This window comes from Panthera leo, chromosome D1, assembly GCF_018350215.1.
Source record: "Panthera leo isolate Ple1 chromosome D1, P.leo_Ple1_pat1.1, whole genome shotgun sequence".
NCBI classification, from domain to species: Eukaryota; Metazoa; Chordata; class Mammalia; order Carnivora; family Felidae; genus Panthera; species Panthera leo.
The window spans coordinates 71,091,043-71,117,248 of NC_056688.1; the positions used below are offsets into that span (position 1 = coordinate 71,091,043).

At 37.2% G+C, this 26,206-nt stretch overlaps 1 long non-coding RNA gene and 2 pseudogenes across 1 annotated transcript in view; 1 reads left to right on the forward strand and 2 right to left on the reverse strand.

Annotated features, from left to right (window-relative positions):
- The window catches only part of LOC122200055, a 67,135-nt gene extending 48,187 nt beyond the window's left edge, over positions 1-18,948 (reverse strand). Inside the window, exons 1-2 of the long non-coding RNA XR_006193706.1 lie at positions 18,856-18,948; positions 9,667-9,788 (exon numbers count right to left, since the gene is read on the reverse strand). This is a non-coding gene — a long non-coding RNA (uncharacterized LOC122200055). The remainder of the gene's footprint in view (positions 1-9,666; positions 9,789-18,855) is intronic.
- LOC122200051 lies at positions 18,942-22,154 on the forward strand (annotated as a pseudogene).
- A 3,407-nt stretch (positions 22,155-25,561) lies between these two features.
- LOC122201261 lies at positions 25,562-25,804 on the reverse strand (annotated as a pseudogene).
- Between the last annotated feature and the right edge of the window lie 402 nt (positions 25,805-26,206).

Sequence of the window (26,206 nt, forward strand, 5' to 3'; positions counted from 1 at the left end):
GTGTATGTTTATTCTCACCATGGCCACAATGTAGGTGAAATGGACATCCCTGATCCTTGATTTTGGGCTTAGCCTAGTAACTTGATTTGGCTGATGGGATGCTGGTAGATGTGGTACAAGCAGAGGTTTGAAACATGTTTATGTGGTTGGGTTTTGTGCTCTTGTGGTACTGGAATCACCCTGAAAAGTACATGCTTAGGTGTCCTTTGCCCTTTTAGCCTGGACTCCAAAATGAAGCCTGTGGACCTAAACCTGACCTGCAGTCTAGATCCACACGCAGCCAACACCAGCTGAGACCACACTCATCCCTACTACCTGCCCATGACCAAGAAAAATAAATATTTGCTTTTGTAAACCACTAAGATTTTGAGGTTGCTTTTTAATAATGTTGTGACAAAGCTAAATGGGATATAAGATTTGGGAGTATTAGAGAGAGAACACGTACCTCCACAATCCATATGCTGAAGCTCTAACCCCCAATGTGACTGTATTGGAAGATAGGGCCTTGAGGGAGCAGTTAAGATTAAGTGAGATCATAAAGGTAGGGTCCTGATCTGATAGGACTGGAGGCCTTATAAAACCAGAGAGAGATAGGGGCGCCTGGGTGACTCAGTCGCTTGGATGTCTGACTTCAGCCCAGGTCATGATCCCACGGTTTGTGGGTTCGAGCTGACAGCTCAGAGTCTGGAGCGTGCTTCAGATTCTGTGTCTCCCTTTCTCTCTTCCCATCATCCACTCACACTCTGTCTCTCTCTCTGTCTCAAAAATAAGCAAACATTTAAAAAATTTTAAAAGAAAAACAGAGAGATAGCAGAGATCTTTCTCTTTCCCTCTCCATGTACACACAGAGAAGTGGCCAGGTGGGGACACAGCTGGTGGACAGCGATGTGTAAGATAAAAGTGAGATTTCACTACACATCAATGCTGATGGGATTTTCATCTGGCACTTCCAGCATCCAGAACTGAGAGAAAATATATTTCTGTTGTTAAGCTATTTAATCTGTGTTATTTTGTAATGACTGCCAGAGCAGACTAATACAGGGGTCATCAGTTGATGGAACTGTTTTTGGTACCATGGCTTGTTTTTCCTCTTATTGAGATTTTATGTCAATTCGCTTAATGTCCAACTTAGCAATTTTATCCATTTATTTTTATGAGTTCATTTGCATTTCATCTCCTTAAAATCATTGTAAGAATGTTCACTTTGGGGTACCTGAGTGGCTCAGTCAGTTGGGCGGTCGGCTCTTGGTTTCGGCTCAGGTCATGATTTCATGGGTCATGGGTTTGAGCCCCACATCGGGCTCTGCGCTGACAGTATGGAGCCTGCTTGGGATTCTCTCTCCCTCTCTGTCTGCCCCTCTTCCCCCTCACTCTCTCTATCAAAAGATAAATAAGCATTAAAAAAAAATAATGTTCATTTTGTTTTGGTTCCAGTCTACTGCTTCTGAAACTCACATACGTTATTATCTCTTTATCTATCTATTGATAATCTATACCTTAGATAAACTGTGGTTTATTCATATAATGGATATGTACAATACACTACAGAACAATGAATATAAATATATGTATCAACCTGGATAAATCTCACATGTAATGTTGCATGCAAAATAAAGTAAGTTGCAAAAGGTACATACAGATGGTACCATTTGTATTGAATTTAAAACATGCATAACATTACTATACATAATTTAGGGATACATATATATGTAGCAAAAATACAGTTACGTGCAAGGAGAATAAATATCATATTTTTAAAAGTTATTAACTTTGAGTGGGTGGGAAGAAGATGTCATGAAGAGGGGTATAAAGGCAGCACCCACCATGGTTTTGTTTCCTTAGGTATCATTTTCTAAACTGAGTACTGGAATATATGGATGGTCATTTATACTCATGCTTAGTAAAAATAAATGTCATAAGTATAGGTCTTTTATATTAAGGGACATATCATAAAATTTAAAAAGAATGCATACATTTAAAAAAATTTTTTTAATGTTTATTTATTTTTGAGACAGAGAGAGACAGAGCATGAACGGGGAAGGGTCAGAGAGAGGGAGACAAAGAATCCGAAACAGGCTCCAGGCTCTGAGCTGTCAGCACAGAGCCCGACGCGGGGCTCGAACTCACAGACCGCGAGATCATGACCTGAGCCGAAGTCGGCAGCTCAACCGACTGAGCCACCCAGGCGCCCCCTTTTTTTTTTTATTTTTTTTTAAGAATGCATACATTTTTAATACTGAAACAGAATCTGTTCTGTTCAGTGGAAAGACCTGTTCATTGGGAATGCAAGCTGGTACAGCCACTCTGGAAAACAGTATGGAGGTTCCTCAAAAAACTAAAAATAGAACTACCCTACGACCCAGCAATTGCGCTACTAGGTGTTTATCCACGGGATACAGGCGTGCTGTTTCGAAGGGGCACATGCACCCCAATGTTTATAGCAGCACTATCAACAATAGCCAAAGTTTGGAAAGAGCCCAAATGTCCATCGATGGATGAATGGATAAAGAAGATGTGTTATATATAGACAATGGAGTATTACTCGGCAATCAAAAAGAATGAAATCTTGCCATTTGCAACTACGTGGATGGAACTAGAGGGTATTATGCTAAGTGAAATTAGTCAGTCAGAAGAAGACAAAAATCATATGACTTCACTCATATGAGGACTTTAAGAGACAAAACAGATGAACATAAGGGAAGGAAAACAAAAACAATATAAAAACAGGGAGAGGGACAAAATATAAGAGACTCATAAATATGGAGAACAAGCAGAGGGTTACTGGAGGGGGTGTGGGAGGGGGGATGGGATAAATGGGTAAGAAGCATTAAGGAATCTACTCCTGAAATCATTGTTCACTATATGCTAACTAATTTGGATGTAAATTAAAAAAAAAAAGACCTGTTCATGAAAAAGACCCCTGACATATAGTTAATGCACAATTTGAGAAAAGATGGCAGTAATAAGTATTCACATAGCTTTAAAATAATTGTAAATTAATTAAAGTCACCAAATAAAAGACCAAGACTATCAGGTTGGACTTTCTTTTAAGGCTCTAGCAATGATTTTTTTTTCTATGAAATAAACAGAAGGATTCAAAATTATTTAAAATAGATGGGTAGGAAAAGATACATAAGACAAATATGAAGAAAAACAAGTTGAGCTTCATAATATATGATTAAAATAGAATTCAGGAGGAAAAAAACCTTATTGGAAAAGGAAAGAGATCATCTAGTGGGAAAAGGAGCAAAGTGGCAAGAATATCTATTGATAATAGACACACATGCATCCAACAACACAGCCTCAAATTATGTGAAATAAAAACTGACAGAATTGCAGGTGAAATATGTATATCAAGAGTTCTTATTATAGAATTAATGTACCCTACTCAATAAGCCTTCGGCTTTTGGAATCACTTCCAAAACGCATGGTTCAAATTTGGTTCTGCAAATATTGCCTGACAATATGATGGATTTCAGAAAACATACTGAATTTACAAATGCAATGGAGTGATAGATTTTATTAATAATAAAATTGTCTACTTTTCACAAAACATTTATTAATTAGCCAACAATTTTCACAATGATTTGAAACACCACCCTTATCATATGCTATCTTCTTCTGGTCTTTCTTTTCTCTTGTGTTGATATGTATACCTCTTGCACTTGTAAAAGATGAAGCCTCATATAAGCCAAAAGCACCTCATACTTCTCCCTCTCTCTCCCATTTTTTTAATGTTTATTTATTTTGAGAGACAGCAAGTGTGCAAGCAAGCACAAGCAGAGGAGGGACACAGAGAGAGAGGGAGAGAGAGAGAGAATCCAAGGAGGCTCCTGCTGTCAGCACAGAGCCTGACCCAGGGCTTGATCTCACAGATCATGACCTGAGGCAAAATCAAGAGTCAGTTGCTTAACCAACTGTGCCACCTAGGCACCCCAATACTTCTCTGTTTCAACATGGTCTTGGCAATTTTTATACATTATTTTTCTTCTAGAAGAAAGTTAGAATAATTACCAATTGTTTAAAAATCCTGTTTGGATTTTGACTGGCATTGGGTTTTCTAGGTACAAAAATGTATCATTTGTAAATAATAATAAATGTTATTTCATATTTTTTGTTCTTTTTGTATCACATCATGACAATGCTGGTGATAATAGGCATCCTTGATGATGAAGGCTACAGATTTCAAATGGAGCTTCTTAATTATTTTAAGAAAATATTTTTCTTCTTACTGTATACTAGAACTTTTTTAAAATAATAAATGAATATGAAACGTTATCAAAATACTTTTGATATCTAACAACATTACCTTATGGTTTTTCTCCTTTGACTTGCTAATATGAACAATATATCTCCAAACATAGAAATTAATAGTCATTAATATTTTTGAGTGCTTACTATATGCTTGGCTTATAATAAGTGCTTCACAGAGTTACTCTTTTAAGTTTATTTATTTATTTTTGAGAGAGACAGAAAGGGAGGGGGAAGCTGGGGAGGGGTAGAGAGAGAATCCCAAGCAAGCTCTGAGCTGTCAGCACAGAGCCTGATGCAGGGCTCGAACTCTCGAACTGTGATATCATGACCTGAGCCAAAATCAAGAGTTGGACACTTAACCCACTGAGCCACCCAGGCGCCCCCACAGAATTACTCTCTTAATCTTTACAATGACTGCATAAAGTAGTTACTATCAGAAGCCCCATTTGATGGATGATGAAACTGAGATACAGAGAAATTAAATAGATTGACCAAAGCCACACAGCTAGCAGATCCATAGCAAACCTGTTCCTAGGCTATCTGGTTCCAGAGTCTGGTGTCTTAAATCTCTACACTGTTTCTTGATAAACTCTGTCTGGCCAGAGGGTATGTATTAAAATGTGCTTCCACATCCCCAAAGGCAAGGGAATTAAAAGCAAAAATGAACTACTGGGACCTTATGAAGATAAAAAGCTTCTGCACAGCAAAGGAAACAACCAACAAAACTAAAAGGCAACCAACGGAATGGGAAAAGATATTTGCAAATGACATATCAGACAAAGGACTAGTATCCAAAATCTATAAAGAGCTCACCAAACTCCACACTCGAAAAACAAATAAGAAATGTTTGTTGAAGAAATAGGCAGAAAACATGAATAGACACTTCTCTAAAGAAGACATCCGGATGGCCAACAGGCACATGAAAAGATGCTCAACGTCACTCCTCATCAGGGAAATACAAATCAAAACCACACTCAGATATTACCTCACGCCAGTCAGAGTGGCCAAAATGAACAAATCAGGAGACTATAGATGCTGGCGAGGACGTGGAGAAACGGGAACCCTCTTGCACTGTTGGTGGGAATGCAAACTGGTGCAGCCACTCTGGAAAACAGTGTGGAGGTTCCTCAAAAAATTAAAAATAGACCTACCCTATGGCCCAGCAGTAGCACTGCTAGGAATTTACCCAAGGGATACAGGAGTACTGATGCATAGGGGCACTTGTACCCCAATGTTTATAGCAGCACTCTCAACAATAGCCAAATTATGGAAAGAGCCTAAATGTCCATCAACTGATGAATGGATAAAGAAATTGTGGTTTATATACACAATGGAGTACTACGTGGCAATGAGAAAGAATGAAATCTGGCCCTTTGTAGCAACGTGGATGGAACTGGAGAGTGTGATGCTAAGTGAAATAAGCCATACAGAGAAAGACAGATACCATATGGTTTCACTCTTATGTGGATCCTGAGAAACTTAACAGAAACCCATGGGGGAGGGGAAGGAAAAAGAAAGAGGTTAGAGTGGAAGAGAGCCAAAGCATGAGAGACTCTTAAAAACTGAGAACAAACTGAGGGTTGATGGGGGGGTGGGAGGGAGGGGAGGGTGGGTGATGGATATTGAGGAGGGCACCTTTTGGGATGAGCACTGGGTGTGGTATGGAAACCAATTTGACAATAAACTTCATATATTGCAAAAAAAAATAAAGAAAAATTTAAAAATAAATAAATAAATAAAATGTGCTTCCAAATTCAATTTGTTGTGATTTATTTAGGACTTTGTACTACTATTGTTAAAGTTAGTATTGGGGCTCTGCCAAAGTTATCAAATGAGTTGGCAAACTTTTGAACTTCTTCTGTTTTAGGTCAATGTAAATAACATGGAAACTATCTGTGCCTTTATATAATACACTTCTAAAACTTTCTCACAGAGTTCCTTTTATAACATAATTCTTAACAAGGTTTTTCAATTTCTGCTATGGTCAGTCTGCTGTATTATTATTCTATTATTTTTTTGAAGTTTTTATTTAAATTCCAGTTAGTTAACATACAGTGTAATACTAGCTTCAGATGTATGATACAGTGATTCAACACTTCCATACATCACCCAATGCTCATCACAAAGTGCCCTCCTTAATCCTCATCACCTATTTAACCCATCCCCCCGCTCACCTCCCTTCTGGTGACCATCAATTTGTTCTCTATTGTTAAGAGTCTGTTTTTGGTTTGCCTCTCTCTCTCTTGTCTTTCCCTTTGCTTGTTTTGTTCCTTAAATTCCACATATGAGTGAAATCATATGGTTTCATCTTTGACTGACTTATTTCACTTAGCATAATGCTCTCTAGCTTCATTCATGTCATTGCAAATGGTGAGATTTCATTCTTTTTTTATGGTTGACTAATATTCCAGTGTGTGTGTGTGTGTGTGTGTGTGTGTGTGTGTGTGTGTGTGTGGTGTACACTTCTTTATCCACTCATCAGTCTATGGACACTTGGGCTGGTTCCATAATTTGGCTATTGTAGGTAATGAGCTATAAAATATTGGGGTGACTACTCTATGATCCAGCAATTGTACTACTATGTATTTACCCAAAGAATATAAAAATATTCTATCCTTGATTCACTTATATTTTTGTGCAACTTGTTAATTTGAATTTTTGCATGATTAGCAAATTGTATCTTTTCATTATAGCTTAAAGTATTCATATTTATGTCTTCTTTTCCATTCTGTTATATATCTGTATTTTCCCTTTTCTTTTTCCTTACTTACTTTACCAAAAATTTATTTTATCAGACTTTACAAAGAACATAATTTATTTATTTTTTAATTCTATGTATATCTTTCACTATATATCTTTTTGGTTTCTAATTCACTCATTTCTTTCCTGCCCACTTAATTACCTTCACTCAGTTGATTGAAAAGTTTGTTTAGCTGGTCTCTTTAGATTTCTGAGTTGAATTATTAAATCAGATGGTCTATATTCTCTTTTCCTTGATTACTTGTATTTAACCAATTCTCCCCCACCTCCACTGAGTCTCTCCTGATCCAAGTCTCCATCATGTTTTACCTGGATTATTACAACAACCTCCCACCTGATCTCCCTGTTTCTACCCTTTTTGCTACATAGACAATTCTGGAATGATCCTTGTAAAACATAAGTTATATCATGTTTATCCTCTGCTCAAAACCTTTCACAGGCTTCCCATCCACTAGAATACAAGTTAGAGTCCTTGCGGTAGCCTAAGAAGTACTACATGATTTGATCCCACATCATTTCTCTGATTTCCCTTTCTACTAATTTACCCATCGTTTGCTCCACTACCAGCTTCCTCAGGGTCTTGGCACTTGCTAATTATTTTTCACCCTAGAATCCTGTCCTCTCAATGTCTGTATGATTGCCTCCCTCCTTTCCTTCAGAACTTTACTGAAATGTCAGTTTCTCAGTGAAGGCTTCCTTGACCAAAATGGTATTCCTTCTTTGATCAGTCTCTACCTTATTCAGTTTTATTCTTATTCATAGAATTTACCACTATCTTAAATATTATACATTTATTATATGTTTATTATTTTGTTCTCTGAGTTCATCCTTTAACCGTGTAACACGTTATGAGATGTAAAGATCTTGCCTTTAAAAGTCTATAATTTTTGTTTTGACTTCCACTTTGACTCAAAAGTTGTATAGTAGTTTTTTTTTTTAATTTAAAATAGCTTTTAAAAGTATGCTTCAGTTATCAGTTCTATGTTTTTGCACTGAGGTTTCATCAAATGATCTTTATAATTTTTTACATGGGAAATTGAAATTTTCTATGAGGTTTATTAAAAGATCCTTTCCCATAATGATTAAAAAATACCAGAAAAATTTCCCTAAGGCATAAGATTACATTTGTAGATATCTATATCTATATCTATATCTATATCTATATCTATATCTATACCTATACCTATATCTATATCCATGTGATTAAGTATGCTATTTAATATATGGTATTTTTGCCTGGGTAGAAAGCAATAAAGTTTCCAAATATTATTTTGTTTCTATGAATTATCCCTCCCATTCTAAAATTGTTGTTTAAATATTTTGAACATTTTTCCTATTTTTTAAATATTTATTTATTTTTGAGAGAGAGAAGTGGGGGAGGCACAGAGAGAGAGAGAGAGGGAACTAGGATCTGAAGTGGGCTCTGTGCTGACAACAGCAAGCCTGATGTGGGGCTTGAACTCATGAACCATGAGATCATGACCTGAGCCGAAGTGGACTGAGCTCAACCAACTGAGCCACCCAAGAGCCTTTTTTCTTATTTTTAAAATTACGTTTCATAAGGTATAGGTTGCACAATAAAACATTATATGTTTTAAATTACATTTCCATGAGTTTTGCCAAATGTTCTCCATGTAACCATCACCACAGAAAAAGGTATGGAATATTTTCTTTGTCCCAGATGTTCCTCATGACACTCTGAAGTCAGTATCTCCCAAACCCCTATCCCATACAATCATTGACCTGATTTCTATCATTGCAGATTCATTTTCCCAGAGATAGACAGATGGTATGTATGTTCTTTCCCTAAGATGTTCCACTTAGCATAATGACTGGGATTTATTTATACTGCTACGTGTATAAATATATAATTATCTGGGAAGAGGGAGAATTAAGAAATATTTCACGTTGGGGCGCCTGTATGGCTTAGTCAGTTAAGCGTCCGACTTCAGCTCAAGTCATGATCTCATGGTTTGTGAATTCGAGCCCCGCATCAGGCTCTGCTGACAGCTCAGAGCCTGGAGCCTGCTTCGGATTTTGTGTCTCCCTTTCTCTCTGCCCCTCCACTGCTCACACTCTCTCTCTCTCTGTCTCTCTCAAAAATAAACATTAAAACATTTTTAAAAAAAGAAATATTTCATGTGTACACAATTTGTTGGATGGACCCACAAATGAATTGTTTCTTGACTTGGCTATTATAAATGATACTCTTATAAACATTTATGTACAGTCTTGTGTGAAAAGCTGAATTCATTATTCTTAAATTACTGGAGGTGGTATGGTAAATGTGTGTATAAGTAAAGTTTTTTTTAATGGCTCTGACATTTTACACTACAGCAGAAGTATATTATGATCACTTAACTCATTCCGCATGTCCTTGCCAATGCTCAGTATTTTCAGTCTTTTAAATTTTAGCTATTATTATTATTCTGTAACCATCTCTTATTGTGGGTTTTAATTTTGTTTCCCTAATGATTAGTGATAATTGAGTATCTCCTCGTGTGTTTTTGGCCATTTGTTTATCTTCTTTTGTGGAATTTCTGTTCAAATACTTTGTCCATTTTTTTAGGAGGGGGGCTGCTTGTCTGTTATAGGAGATCTTTATATTGTAGATAATAGTCCTGCTTCCTTTTTGGGCACTATTTCACTCACTCATTCATGTTTCTCTCCCTCTTGAATCACTTCTTCCTTAGGAAGCCTGATGCCATGTCATGAGGCCATTAAAGCGGGTTATGGAGGGGTCCATGTCTCTGTCCAATAGCCAGGAATAAAGTCTGCAACAACCAAATAAGGGAGCTTAGGAGAGACTTCTTTAGCCCTGTTTGAACCTGCATGTGATTCTAGACCCAGGTGAGAGCTGGACTATAAAATAATATATTTGTATCTATCTACCTATTTATCTATGTAGAGAGGGACCCTGAGCCTGAACCACCCAGCTGAACCACTCCTAGATAGTCTCAGAATCTGTGTGACAAAATAAAATATTTGTTCTTCTGAGCTACATTTTGAGATAATTTGCTACACAGCTACAGATAACTAATATCCATCTTCACCATAATAACCCTAGCCCAACACCAAAATCTGAAAAGCACATTCACTGGAGTTGGGTAGGTGTGCAGACCTAATTTCAAGTTGGAAGCCACAGTTCCCAGAAAGAATGCACTGTTAGATTTCTTCCTCTTCATTCCCAAACCCAGATCAGATTAGGTACAATGGCATAAACTGCTTCTACTCCAAACAAAATTAAGCCCTTCTGTTCTTTATAACTGAATGCTTTTTACAAGCAGCCTCTTTCTCTCGCTCAGTTCTCAGTTCTCTCTATCCTATGGTTACTCATTCACATTATTCTTTCTGCCTCTGAGATTCTCATGGTGGGAAGAAACCATTAAGTTCATGTAGACCAACCCATAAGCTTGAATCTCCTCTATAACACCCCAACTGGCCTACTAGCTTATTTTTGAAGTTTTGAGATCACTATCTTCTGAGGTAGCTCATTCTATCTTTGGATCACTCTAATTGTTAGAAAACTCCTCCAGTAGCAGAATTTACTTTCTCTGCTCTCCTGCTTCACTTGGCTCTCTCCAGGGAGAATTGGCTGTGACTAAGAGCATACCTTGGAAGCAAGGACCGGTTCGTAATTGTTGAAATTTCAAGAAAATTCTGTTTTCTTCACTATGAAGTCCTAGCTTGACTTAACTTTCTAAGAGCCATGTCTTTACCTGGATCTATCCTAGACAATGAACAATTCATTCTCAAGAATGCCTCTGGAGTAGGGGGTAAGGCTATTCAATTATTTGGATCCTCAGATATTTCTGCTCTTGATGAAACTTTTCTGGATATTCTTGTAATAGCTGCTGCGTGTAAGTGATGGGTAGAGCTAACAAAAGTCTTGCCCTTGTCTCTGGCAGGGCCCTGAGCCAAGCGCTATAAATCTGGGCTTCATCTCTCCTACTCTGGCTTACCAGGGCAATGATAAGATTAATTGTTTCCATAAAGAGGGGTAGTTTTGAGACTTCCTGGAGATCTTGGCTTATCTGTAAATCTAGGAAGATTATATGTGTGGTTTCTTGCCTTCATAGAGGTAGTCAACGATCTGCCAGGTCCTGTACAAAACCCTTAATACAGTCCACAAAGTTACATATAATGTGGCACCTGACTATTGTTCCAGTCTGAATTCTCACTATGCTCTCCCTCCCACTCTGAGTTCTAGTCACATTGGCGTTTTTAAATTTGTCAGAATCTGCATGTTTTTCCAGTCACAGTATCTTTTCCACTGGTCTGGTCTCCCCTTATTCTCTATTTCCAGTTAAGTCTTACTCATCTTCAGATCTCTGCTGAGCATTGCTTCCTCAAGGAAGCCTCTCCAGACTTGCCACTCTCTGAGTCTAGGTTATATTTCTTTCTTATTTGATTTTAAAGAGTGGTCATACCTTTCTTTCAGCTCACTACTTGTTTTAGTTTATATATCTAATAGTGTAGTTATTTGGTTAATGTCTACCCCCCCCCCCCCCTTAGACTGTAAGTTCCATTCACACAGGGACTACATCTGTTTTGCTCTCCACTGTAACACTTAACATAGAATCAAGTATGGTAGATGCTTGATTGGTATTTGAGGCATGAAGGAAGGGGGCAATTAGAGCACAGTGTGATAAACAGTATCTCTGGAGTAGGCACAGGAGGTTGTATTCTAACCTAATCCAGATAGAAAAGCTTTCCAGGGTAGGTGATATCACTTCAAATATATTTACGTGTATATTCAATTTCACGTAAATACTTTGTGTGATCCGAGGACAGACAAGTCTAAAATCTGTAGGGCAGGTTGAGACGCTGGAAACTCTCAGGCAGAAGTTGATGGCTCCTCATCAACTTTTTTGCTTGTGCGTTTCAATACATGATCTATATATATGTTGTATATAAGCTGTACCTTGCTAACAAAAGTATTCAATTATTCTATAATGTTGTACACAGCCAAAGCAATATTTTTTTCTCAGTTTTACTGAGATATAATTGACATACAGCACTGGATAAGATAAAGTGTATAGCATAATGATTTTTACCTATATGGTGAAATGATTACCATAATATTTAGTTAATATCCACTATATCATACACATACGAAACAAAAAAAAAGAAAAATTTTCTCCTTGTGATAGCACTTTGGCTTTATTCTCTTAACTTTATATATACCATACAACTGTGTTAACTATGGTCATGCTGTACATTACATCCCTAGTACTTATTTATCTTATAACTGGAAGCTTGTAGCTTTGACCACCTTCTTCCAATTCCCTCTCCACCACTCCCTGCTTCCGGTAACCACAGATCAGGTCTTTTTTCTGAGTTAGGTGTTTTTTCTTTTAGATTCTCTGTATAGGCGAGATCATACAGTATTTGTCTTTTTCTGGTTTATTTCACAAAGCCTAATGCCCTCAAGATCCATCCATGTTGCAAATGGCAGAATTTCCGTCTTTTTATGACTGAATAATATTTCATTGAATATATACCTTACAATTTCTTTATTCATTCATCTGTCAGCAGACACTTAGGTTGTTTCTATATTGTGGCTATTATAAATAATGCTGCCATGAACATGGGGTGCAGATATCAATCTGACATAGCATTTTCAATTCCTTTGGATAAATACCTAGGAGCAGAACTGCTGGATCATATGGTAATTTTAGTTTTTTGAGGATCCTACACACTGTTTTCCATAGGGGCTGCCCTGATTTAGATTCCTACCAGCAGTGCACAAAGATCCCCTTTTTTATACATCCATGTCAGCACTTGTTATATCTTTTTGATCATATCCATTCTAACAGGTATAAAGTGATATCTCACTGTAGTTTTGATTTGCATTTCTGTGATTAGTGAGACTGAACACCTTTTCATGTGTTAGCCTGTTAGCCATTCATATATCTTCTTTGGGAAAATGGTCCTCTGCTCATTTTAAAAGTGGATCATTTGGGCTGTTTGCCATTGAGTTGTACAATTTCTTTATATATCTTGGACATTAACCCCTTATCAGTTATATGGCTTGCAAATATTTTTTCCTATTCTGTAGGTTGTCTTTTCACTTTGTTGATGGTTTATTTTGCTGTATAGAAGCTTTTTAGTTTCATGTAGTCCCACTTGTTTATTTTTTATTTTGTTGCTTATGCTTTAGGTGTCATATCCACCCAAATTATTATCAAAACCCATGTGGAGAATCTTTCCCCCTAAGTTTTCTGGTAGGAGTTTTATGATGTCAGGTATTACATTTAAGTTTTTAATCCATTTCAGGTAAATTTTTGTGAATGGTGTAAGAGAGATGTTCAATTTATTTTCTTTCTTTTTTCTTTTGCATGTGGTTATCTGGTTTTCCCAACATCATTTGTTAGAGAGACCATCATTTCCCCTTGGATTCCTTTTTGGCATCCTTGTCAAATATTAGTTGGTTGTATATGTGGGAGTTTAATATTGAACTGTCTGTTCTGTTCCATTGGTAGTATGTCTTTTTTTTTTACGCCAGTACCACACTGTTTTAACTGCTATAGCTTTGCAATATCGTTTGAAACCAGGAAGTGTGATACTCTGGCTTTGTTCTTCTTTCTCAGGATTTGTGGTTTCTTTTGTGGTTTCATACAAATTTTAAGGTTGTTTTTTCTATTGCTGTGAAAAATGCCATCGGAATCTATAGATTGCTTTGGGTAGTATGGACATTTTAACAGTATTAATTCTTCTGATCCATGAACATGGAATATCTTTACATTTGTTTGTATCTTCATCAATGTCATCCAACAAAATCTTGTAGCTTTCATGGTTCAGATCTTTCAGTTTCTTGGTTAAATTTATTCCTAGATATTTTATTGGTTTTCATGCTATTGTGAATGGAACAGTTTTTTACATTTCTTTTTTCAGATGTTTCACTGTTAGTGTATAGATTTCTGATTTCTGTATATTGATTTTATATCCTGTAACTGAAATTTATTGATTAGTTCCAAGAATTTTTTGTTTGAGTCTTTCGGATTTCCTATATATATGATCATATCATCTGCAAATAACCATTTTGCTTCTGATTTGGATGCTTTTTATTTCTTTATTCCTTATTTCTCTAGCTAGGAATTCCAGTACTGTATTGAATAAGTGTGGTGAGAGTGGGTAGCCTTGTCTTCTTCCTGAACTTAGAGGAAAAGCTTTCAATTTTTACAACACTGAGTATAATATTAGCTGTGGGGTTGTCATATATGGCCTTTATTATGTTGAGTCTTGTTCCTTCTATACCCAGTCTGTTGAGGGTTTTTATCATGAAACCATGTTATATTTTGTCAAATGCTGTTTTTGCATCTATTGAGATAATCATGTGACTTTTATCTTTCTATTAATGTAGTATATCACATTTATTGATTTGCATATATTGAAACATCCTTGCACTCCAGGGATAAATCCCACTTGGTCATGGAGTATAATCCTTTCAAAGTGTTCTCAAATTTGGTGTGGTAGCATTTTGTTGAGGATTTTTCATGTATACTCATCAGGGATATTGGTCTGTAGCTTTCTTTTCTTGTAGTGTCCTTGCAGGCTTTGGTCTCAGGGTAATGCTGGCTTTGTAAAATGAGTTTGGGTGTGTTCCCTCCTCTTCAATTTTTTGGGAGACTTTGAGAAGGACTGCCATTAATTCTTCATTAAACGTTTAGTAGAATTTGCCACTGAAGCAGTCTGGTCCTGGGGTTTTTCTGCATTGGGAGCTTTATGATTACTGATTCAATCTTATTACTTATTATTAGTCTATTCAATTTTTTTTCTTTAAAAAAATTTTTTTTTGTTTATTTACTTTCCAGAGACAGAGACAGAGTGTGAGCAAGGGAGGGTCATAGAGAGAGGGAGACACAGAATCTGAAGCAGGCTCCAGGCTCTGAGCTGTCTGCACAGAGCCCAATGAGGGGCTTGAACCCATAAACTGCAAGATCATGACCTGAGCTGAAGTCAGAGGCTTAACTGACTGAACCATCCAGGCCCCTCAATTTTTTTCTTCTTGATTCAGTCTTGTAGGTTGTATGTTTCTAGAAATTTCTCCATTTCATCTAGGTTATCTATTTGTTGGCATACAATTGTTCATAGCAGTTGTGTATTGATCCTATGTATTTTGGTAGTATCAATTTGATAGTATCAACCATTTTTGATTAACTTGTCTTCTCTCTTTTTTTCTTAGGTTTGCTAGGGTTTATCAATTTTGTTTATCGTTTTGAAAAATCAGTTGTAGTTTTGTTGATATTTTCTATTACTTTCCTGGTTTCTATTTCATTTATTTCCACTCTTATCTTTATTATCTTTTTCCGTCTGATAAATTTGGGCTTAATTTTTTCTTTCTTTTTTTTTCTAATTCCTTGAGGTATAAAGTTAGGTTGCTATTTGAGATTTAATTTCTTAATATATGTGTTTACTGCTATACAGCTCCATCCCAGAAGTGCTTTCATATCATCCTATAGGTCCGTTGGGGATGTTATATTTCCATTTTTGTTTTGAAATATTTTTTATTTTCCCTTTGATTTCTTCAACCCATTAGTTGTTCAAGAATGTGTTGTTTAGTTTCCACATATTCGTGGGTTTTCCAGCTTCCCTGTTGTGGATTTCTAGTTTCTTACCATTGTGGTCAGGAAAGATACTTGGTATGACTTTAATATTTTAAAATTTTCTGAGGCTTGTTTTATCACTTATCATATCATCTTTCCTTGAGAATATTCTGTGTGCATTTGAAAAGAATGTATATTCTTCTGCTATTGGAAGGAACAATCTACAAATCTCATTTGGTCTAATGTATGGTTCAAGTCCATTGTTACCTTGTTGACTTTCTGTCTAGGTGACATACCCACTGCTGAAAGTGGAGTATTAAAGTTCCACTCATATGGTATTGTTGTCAATTTCTCCCTTCAGATGTGTGTATTTGCTTAATATGTTTAGGTGCTCTGATACTGGATGTGTATATATTAACTGTGTATATGTGTATATACTAGTGTGTATAATTAATTGTTATATCTTCTTGATGAATTGACCCTTTTATCATTTTGTTTCATTATTGTTTTTGGCTTAAAAGTTTATACTCTCTGATATAAGTATAGCTACCTTTGCTTTATTTTGGTTACCACTGCATGGAATATATTTTTCCATACCTTCACTTTGAGATTATGTGTGTCCTTAATACTGCAGTAAGTCTCTTGTAGGTAGTATATAGTTGGATCTTGTTTTGTTTTTTTCTATTTTTCAATCCATCTAGCCACTCTGTGCCTTCCGACTGATGAATTGAATCCATTTATATTTAGGTAATTATTGATACGTAAGGACTTAGTAATGCCATATTTGCCTTATTGACTGTTTTCTGTTTGTTTTGTACTGGCATTGCTCTTTTTCTATTTCTGCCTACCTCTCTAAACTGTCGATATTCTAGGATGGTATGTTTTGCTTCTCTTGTTTTTCTTTTGTAAATCTACCTTAGATTCCTGCTTTGTGGTTACCATGAGGCTTACATAAACCATTTTATAGATAAAATGTTCCATTTTATGCCGATAGCAACTTATCTTCAATCTCCTACAAAGGCTCCACCTTTTACCGCCCCCCCCTCTTTTTATGTCACACTTACTTTCTATGTTGTGTATTCATTAAGAAATTATGGTTACTATAGTTATTTTTAATACTCTTTTAACCTTTATTTTATAGTTAAGTGGCTGACCAACCATTCTATTTTAGAGGTTTCTAAATCTGGCCTGTATATTTTTCACCTATACCAGGGTGTTGTGTACTTTCATAAGTTTTCATGTCGCTGATTATTGTCTTTTCATTTCAGCTCTGAGAAATTCTTTCAGCATTTCTCCCTCAGCTTTTGTTTATCTGGGAAAGTCATTCCTTCTTCATCTCTGAAGAATAACTTCACTGAATAGAGTATTATAGTTGCAGTTTTTATTTTCCAACACTTTGAATATGTCATTCCATTCTCTCTTGGCCTGAAGGATTTCTGCTGAGAAATCAACTGATAGCCTAATGGGGGTTTCTTTGGAGGTTACACTTTTTTCCCTGGCTGTGTGTTTAGGATTCTTTCTTTCTCTTTGATTTTTAACAGTTTCCTTATAATGTGTTTTGGAGAAAGGTCTTTTGGCATTTAGATAATATGGTAATTTATTAGCTTCATTGAAACTGGATATTCAAGTCTTTCTCCAAGTTTGGGAAGTTCTCAGCTATTTCTTTAAATAAACTTTCTGCCCCCTTCTCCTTCTCTTCTCCTTCTGGAATCCTGATTGTTTTGGTATTTGTCCTTTTGATGGATTCTCTTAGATCATGCAGGCTTTCTCTGCTCTTTTTTTCTTTGTTCTCTTCTGTGTCATTTCAAAACTCCTGTCCTTTAAGTCATTTATTCTTTAATCTAGTATACTCTAATACAGATGCTGTCTGCTGCATCTCTATTTTATTCTATTTCTTCATTCTATTTTATTCTATCACATTCTTCATCTCATTCATTGAATTCCTCAGCTCCAGAATTTGGTTCTTCTTATTATTTCTCTTTCATAAAGAACTCAGGGGGTGCTTGGGTGGCTTAGTTGGTTAGGCTACCGACTTCGGCTCAGGTCACGATCTCGCAGTTTGTGAGTTCAAGTCCCACGTCGGGCTCTGTGCTGACAGCTCAGAGCCTGAAGCCTGCTTCAGATTCTGTGTCTCCCCCTCTCTCTGCCCCCTCCCCTGCTCACACTCTGTGTCTCTCTGTCTCTCAATAATAAATAAACGTTTAAAAAAAAAGAACTCAGATTGATCTTTTTCTTTTCTCCTTCTTTTCTTTTCTGTTTCATTGCATTGTCTGAGTCTTCTTTTAGCTTAATTTTTTTAAATGTTTATTTTTGAGAGAGATAAACACAGAGTGCCAGTGGGAGAAGGACAGAGAGGGAGATATAGAATCTGAAGCAGGCTCCAGGCTTGGATCTTGGAGCTCTGCATGCAGAGCCCCATGCAGAGCTCAACTCAGAAACCATGAGATCATGACCTGAGCCGAAGTGGGACACTTAACCAACTGAGCCACCCACACGCCCGATTAGCTTGAGTTTTTTTTAAAGTAGCTATTTTGAGTTCTTTATCTATTAGATCATACTATACACCTTTTAGCTAAGTTACGTGAGGATTATTGATATCTTTTGGGGATGATATATTTCCTTGATTTTTCATGTCCCTTATATTTTTACATTGCTACTTGAAGTAGTAGACATTTCTTTAAATCTTTATTGGTTGCCTTCATATGGGGTACTGTTGATTGGTGCTGCTATATGTGGGTTTTCCTCAGCTTTTGAATGAGTAGACCTGCCCCACTCTTTTTTCTTCCTCTTGTGGCAGAATTCTTAAGCTTTTACATCTTTTCTTGTTCTTAGAAGTCACCAGGCTTGCTGCTGGATGCCTCTCTCTGGTTTTCCAAAAAGTGGTGGTTTCTCCCTTGTCCATAGCCCTGTTCCATTTTCCTGAGAGTACTCTGATTACTGGACCTCTATTACCATTGCACTTGGGAGCACACGAGGATCTTGTCACAGAGTGTGTGTGTGCACATGCGTGTGCGTGTTGGGAGGTGTGCATTAGCACTGTTGGCGTACGAGTGCCTGTGGACCCAGTGGGGAGATCTTAATGTGGTTGTACTCCCAGAGCCTTATCAGCAGAGTTCATGCTGAGGTCCTGAAGTAGTCACCAGGAACTGAATTACTTTGATGTTCTTATCTGCTTCTTACTCTGTCTTGCCTCCACTTAGTCATGAGGTCTCACCTCAGTGGGCTGCATGTTGTTGGATACAAACAGATTTCTCTAGTCACCACCACACAAGTAAGGTAGCCAGGAACTCACCAATTTCTACCTCCTCCACAGGAGAGGTCACCATGGATGAACAGTGTGGCCCTGTGCAGTGTCTCTTTTGGTTGGAAGGGTGGCTCTGGCAGAGTTCTTCCCTCTCTACTATGACCAGACTCGTGTCTTTCCTGCTCTAGTGGTGTTCTAGAATCTCCCCTCAGGCAGGCTGACCCTCTATAAGTTCTCTCTCACCCAAGGATATCTTCCCAGGTCAGCATTCTCCAGGCTTTTTTTCTTGGCCAGTGAGAGGGGGTGCAGCAGTTTTGCTGACTCTAAAATCTTTACTGAGATCCAAAATCTGTCTGCCTGTTTTTAGATGCACTGGTGGGCAAGAGTTATCCAGGTCTCTTGGCATATTAAACTGGGTCCAACACTTCTTACAGAGATATTTTGCTTGTGGATGAATGTCTAATTAGTTGTTTAAAAAGGGAGAGAAAAAAAGACTAATGTCTTATGCCACCGTGATGCTAATGTCACTCTCATTTTTTAATGTAAGCATTTATAGCTTTGTTCCTTAGCACTGTTTTCACTGTACCAAATTTTAGTTTGCTGTGTTTTCATTTGCCTCTAAGTATTTTCTAATTTCCCTTGTGATTTCTATTTTGACCCATTTGTTGGTTAAGGATATGTTAATTTCAACAAATTTGTGAATTTTCCAGTTTTTCTTTTGTTATTGAGTTTTAACTTCATTCTGATGTGACTGGAGAGGACACTTTGCACGGTATCTGTCTTCTTAAAGCTACTGAGACTTAACTGGAGGCCTAACATATGGTCTACCCTGAAAATGTTCTAAGTGCACTTGGGAAGAATACGTATGCTGTTCTTGGGTAGAGTGTTCTATGGATGTCTGTCAGATCTACCGTAGTTTATTCTAGTAAGCCCTCTATTTGCTTACTTATCTTCTGTTTAGTTGTTGCATCTACACTGAGAGTGGTGGTACAGTAAAGTCTTGGACTATTATTGCAGAACTATTGCTCCCTTGAATTCTGTCAGTTTTTACTTCACATATTTTGATGATCTGTCATTAGACATGTAAACATTTACAACTGGTATATGTATTTGCTGTACTGAGCATTTTATTAACATGTAATATTCTTCTTTGTCTCTTTGGAAACTTTATAAAGTATACTTTGTTTGGATCACCTGGGTGGCTCAGTCAGTGAAGCATCTGACTTTGGCTCAAGTCATGAGGTCAGGATCTCAGGGTTCATGAGTTTGAGCCCTACATCACGCTCTGCGCTGACAGCACAGAGCCTACTTCAGATCCTGTCTCCCTCTCTCTCTGCCCTTCCCTGACCCCTGCTCACATGCATGTGCACTCTCACTCTCAAAAATAAATAAGCATTTAAAAAATAATGTATAAGTTGTCTGACATCAGTTTAGACATCCCTGCTCTCTTTTGGTTACTATTTCTGCAGTATTTTTCCATATATTCACTTTCAATCTATTTGTGTTTTGGGATCTAAAATGAATCTTTTGTAGATAGCATATAGTTGGATCATGTGTTTTTATCCACTCAGCTAATCTCCTTTGGTTGGAAAGTTCAATCCACTTCTATTTAAAATAGTTACTGATAAGGGAAAAACTCACTTTTATAATTTTGTTGTTTGTTTTCTAAATGCCTTATAACTCTTCTGTTTCTCATTTTCTGAATTACTGTCTTCTTTTGTGATTAAATTTTAAATGAAATGTGTAATTTCACATTTCCTTTTGTGTATAATTAATCTACAGTAATTTTCTTTGGGGTTACCATGCAGGTTACATTTAACATCTGAAGGTTATAATCTAATTTGAATTTATACCAGTTTAACTTCTTCTTTAACAGCAAAGTTTGGTTGTTGATGTCACAACATTGCATCCTGATATGTGTGCGTCCAAAAGCATAAAGGAACAATTCTTTTAAATGTATTAGTTAAATTATTAAAAAAAAGCCAAATGTGGAGATAAACACTGTTATAATAATACTAGCTTTTAGAAAAAGAAAATTTTTTAATTATTAATCTGGTCTTTCTGCCCACAGACGCTGCCGAGTAAGCATCGTGAAAGTCTCCCCTCCCACCGCCATCATGTCTAAGTCAGAGTCTCCCAAAGAGCCTGAACAGCTGCGGAAGCTTTTCATCGGAGGTTTGAGCTTTGAAACAACCAATGAGAGTCTGAGGAGCCATTTTGAGCAGTGGGGAATGCTTACGGACTGTGTGGTAATGAGAGATCCCAACACCAAGTGCTCCAGAGGCTTTGGGTTTGTCACGTGTGCATGCCACTGTGGAAGAGGTGGACGCAGCCACGAATGCAAGGCCACACAAGGTGGATGGAAGAGTTGTAGAACCAAAGAGGGCTGTCTCTAGAGAAGATTCTCAAAGACCTGGTGCCCACTTAACTGTGAAAAAGATTTTTGTCAGTAGCATTAAAGAAGACACTGAAAAACATTACCTAAAAGATTATTTTGAACAGTATGGGAAAATTGAAGTGATTGAAATCATGACCGACCGAAGCAGTGGCAAAAAGAGAGGCTCTGCTTTTGTAACATTTGGCAACCATGACTCTGTAGACAAGACTGTCATTCAGAAATACCATACTGTGAATGGCCACAACTGTGAAGTAAGGAAACCTCTATTTAGCAACAGATGGTTGGTGCTTCATCCAGCCAAAGAGGTCGAAGTGGTTCTGGAAATTTTGGTGGTGGTCGTAGAGGTGGTTTTGGTGGGAATGACAACTCCAGCCATGGAGGAAACTTCGGTGGGCGAGGTGGCCTTGGTGGTAGTCGAGGTGGTGGTGGATAGTGGCAGTGGGGATGGCTGTAACGGATTTGGTAATGATGGAAGCAACTCTGGAGGTGGTGGAAGCTATAATGATTTTGGCCATTACAACAATCAATCTTGACATTTTGGGCCCCTATGAGGAGGAAGTTTTGGAGGCAGAAGCCCTGGCCCGTATGGTGGTGGAGGCCAATACTCTGCCAAACCATGAAACCAAGGTGGCTATGGTGGTTCCAGCAGCAGTGGCTATGGGAGTGGCAGAAGGTTTTAATTACTTCCAGGAAACAAAGCTTAGCAGGAGAGGAGAGCCAGAGAAGTGACAGGGAAGTTACAGGTTACAACAGATTTTTGAACTCAGTCAAGCACAGTGGTGGTGGGGCCTAGCTGCTACAAAGAAGACATGTTTGAGACAATACTCATGTGTATGGACAAAAATTCAAGGGCTGTATTTGTGACTAATCGCATAAGAGGTTATTTTAGTTTCTGTTCTGTGGAAAGTATAAAGCATTCCAAAAAAGGGTTTTAATGTAGTTTTTTTTTTTTTTTGCACCCATGCTATTGATTGCTAAATGTAATAATCTGATCACGATGCTGAATAAATGTGTCTTTTTAAAAAAAATAAATAAAGGGACACCTGGGTGGCTCAGTGGGTTAAGCGTCTGACTTTGGCTCAGGTCATGATCTCACGGTTTGTGAGTTCAAGCCCTGTGTCCGTCAGGCTCTGTGCGGACAGCTCGGAGCCTGGAGCCTGCTTCGGATTCTGTGTCTCCTTCTCTCTCTGCCCCTCCCCGACTTGTGCTCTGTCTCTATCAAAAATAAATAAACGTAAATAAACAAATAAATAAAAATTATTAATCTGAACTGACTGATTCAGTTGGTAAAGCATGTGATCTTGATCTCAGGGTTGTGAGCTCGAACCCCACGTTGGGTAAAGAGATTAGTTAAAAATAAAATCTTTTTAAAAGTTTTATTGACCTGCTAAAACATGTAGAAAACAAAAAGTGCAGTTATAAACTACTATTACCACAAAACTAGATTTTATAATTGTCTACGTAATTGTATTTATTGAAATCTTTAGGGGTGTCTGGGTGGCTCAGTTGGTTAAGTGCCCAACTTCGGCTCAGGTCATGATCTCACAGTTCATGAGTTCAAGCCCCACAATGGGCTCTGTGCTGACAGCTCAGAGCCTGGAGTCTGCTTTTGAGTCTGTGTCTCCCTCTCTTTCTGCCCCTCCCCTGCTTGCACTCTGTCTCTGTCTCTCTCAAAAATGAGTAAACATTAAAAAAAAGAAATCTTTATTTATTCATATAGTTTTTAAAAATATGATCATCTCAATAGATGCAGAAAAATTTTTGACAAAATTCAACATCCTTTCATGATAAAAACTCTCAAATTAGGAGGAACCAACCTCAACATTAAAAAAAGGCCATGTATGACAAGCCCACTCTGTCATTTACTTGATACTCAATGGCAAAAAGCTGAAAGCTTTTCATCTATTATCAGGAACAAGACAAAGGTGCCCACTTTCAGCACTTCTAATCAAAATAGTGCTGAAATTCATAGCCAAAGCATTTCAAGTAAAAGAAACAAAAGCATCCAAATCAGAAAGTGAGAAGTAAAATTGTTTGTTTGCAGATGACATAATCTTATATAGAAAACTCTAAAGACTCCATCAAAAAAACTGTTAGAACTGATAAATGAATTCAATAAAGATACAGGATATAAAATCAATACACAAAAATCAATTGTGTTTCTATATTCTAACAATAAACTACCCAAAAAAGATGTTAAGAAAAAAAATCCCCTGTACACTAGCATCAAAAAGAATAAAATACTTAGGAATAAATGTAACCAAATAGGTAAAAGATATTGAAACTACTAAACTACAAAACTACACTAAAAACTGTGAAACACTAATGAAAAGAATTGAGTAAGACACAAATAAATGAACAGATATCCTATGTTTATGGATTGAAAGAATTAATATTTTAAAAATGTCTAGCAAAAATGAACTATTGGGACCTCATCAACATAAAAAGCTTCTGCACAGTGAAGGAAACAATCAGAAAAACTAAAAGGCAACCAACGGAATGGGAGAAGACATTTGCAAATTATACATCAGATAAAAGGTTAGTATCTAAAATCTCTAAAGAACTTATCCAACTCAACACCCAAAAAACAAATAATCCAGTGAAGAAATGGGAAAAAGACATGAATAGACACTTCTCCAAAGAAGACATCCAGATGGCCAACTGACACATGAAGAAATGCTCCACATCACTCATCATCAGGGAAATACAAATCAAAACCACACTGAGATACCACCTCACACTTGTCAGAATGGCTAACATTAACAACTCCGGCAATGACAGATGTTGGCGAGGATGCAGAGAAAGAGGAACCCTTTTGCACTGTTGGTGGGAATGCAAACTGCTGCAGCCACTCTGGAAAACAGGATGGAGGTTCCTCAAAAAATTAAAAATAGAACTACCCTACAACCCAGACATTGCACTGCTAGGTCTTTATCTAAGGGATACAGCTGTGCTGTTTCAAAGGGGCACATGCACCCCAATGTTTACAGCAGCACTATCAACAATAACCAAAGTATGGAAAGAACCCAAATGTCCATCGATGGATGAATGGGTAAAGAAGATGTGGTACATACATATACAATGGAGTATTACTTGGCAATCAAAAAGAATGAAATCTTGCCATTTGCAACTATGTGGATAGAACTAGAGTGTATTATGCTAAGTGAAATTAGTCAGAGAAAGACAAATATCATATGACTTCACTCATTTGTGGAATTTAAGATACAAAACAGATGAACATAAGGGAAAGCAAAGATAATATAAAAACAAGGAGAGGGACAAAACATAAGAGACTCTTAAATATAGAGAACAGAGGGTTGCTGGAGGGGTTAAGGGAGGGGGGATGGGCTAAATGGGTAAGGGGCATTAAGGAATCTACTCCTGAAATCATTGTTGCACTATATGCTAGCTTAGATGTAAATTAAATAAAACAAAAATAGAAAAAAAAGAAAAAAAATTGTCTATTGATCTGGGGTGCCAGGGCACCTGGGTGGCTCAAGCGTCTGACTCTTGGTTTCAGCTCAGGTCATGATCTCATGGTTCATGAGTTCAAGCCCTACAGTGGGCTCTGAGCTATCAATGCAGAATATGCTTGGGATTCTCTCTCTCTCCCTCTCTCTGGCCTTCTCCTGTTTGTACTCTCTTTCTCTCTCTCAAAATAAATAAATAAACTTAAAAAAAATAATGGTGGAGTAACATTTTTTAAAAAAAATGTCTATACAGCCAAAATGAACTACAGATTCAATGCAATACTTGTCCAAATTCCAATAGCAGTTTTAACAGAAATAGAAACAAAAATTAGAAAAAAAAATCTTAAAATTTAATGGAACAAAATTAGACTCAAAGAGCTAAAGCAATCTTCAGCAAAAAGAACAAAGCTGGAGACATCACACTTCCTGCTTTTGAACTATATTACAAAGCTATAATAATCAAAACAGTATGGTATTGATATAAAAATAGACACATAGATCAATGGAACAGAATAGAGAACCCAGAAATAAAATCATGCACAAATAATTTTTGGATTATGTTTATTATTTTGTTGGTACATTAGAAATGAAAATAACCTTTGAGAAGCTATAAACACATGCCACATCATGAAGTTTATGGAACAATGGAGGCACCCAATGCAGAAGGTTAAAAGTGGCTTATCCTGTAGGGGGTGAAATAACTTCACACACAAAAGTCATCAATGCTGAGATTATTGATAGCATTTGCCAGCTGGAGTTTATGCACCAATGGAAATTTTAAAAACAAACATAAGGGAACACTGGCTACTCCTGACCTCTTAGCCAAGGAGAAAGGGTAAGTAAGAAGACATCAGAAGGTGCCTACAATCTCTACAAACACATAGGTTTACCAAAAAAAACAAGCCCCAAACCAAACATTCAGGCAATGCTGAATTTGCTCTTCAAGGATCCCCATTTTATGATGTTTCAACAACTCTTTCTCTTGCTAGATAGTTTCCTTTGAGGAAAGAGTATTTTTTTCTTTAGTTTCATTTTCTTCCATTTTGACCTGTCAAGCTTCTCCACTTTGGACAAGTCTGGCTTATCATTCATCTTGAGGAAAAGACAGACTCAAGCCTTGAAGACCCGTAAAAGGCTGACTGCGGGGCTAACACTGCTCCACACAACACAAAGTTTCCACAGTCAAATGATTTTTGACAGAGGTACCAAGAATACATAGTGGGGAAAGGGGACAGCCTCTTCAGTAACCGATGTTGTGAAAACTGGATATCCACATGCAAAGGTATGAAATTCGATCCTTACCTTACACAACATACAAACATCCAATCAAAAAAAGATTAGACTTAAACTTAAGACCTAAAACTGTAAAACTTCTAGAAGAAAACATGGGGAAAAACTCCTTGACATTGGTCTTGACAGTGATTTTGTGGGTCAGTCACCAAAAGGATAGTCAACAAGAGCAAAAACACAAGTGAGACTATGTCAAATTGAAGTTTCTGCACTGTAAAGGGAACGTCAATAAAATGAATAA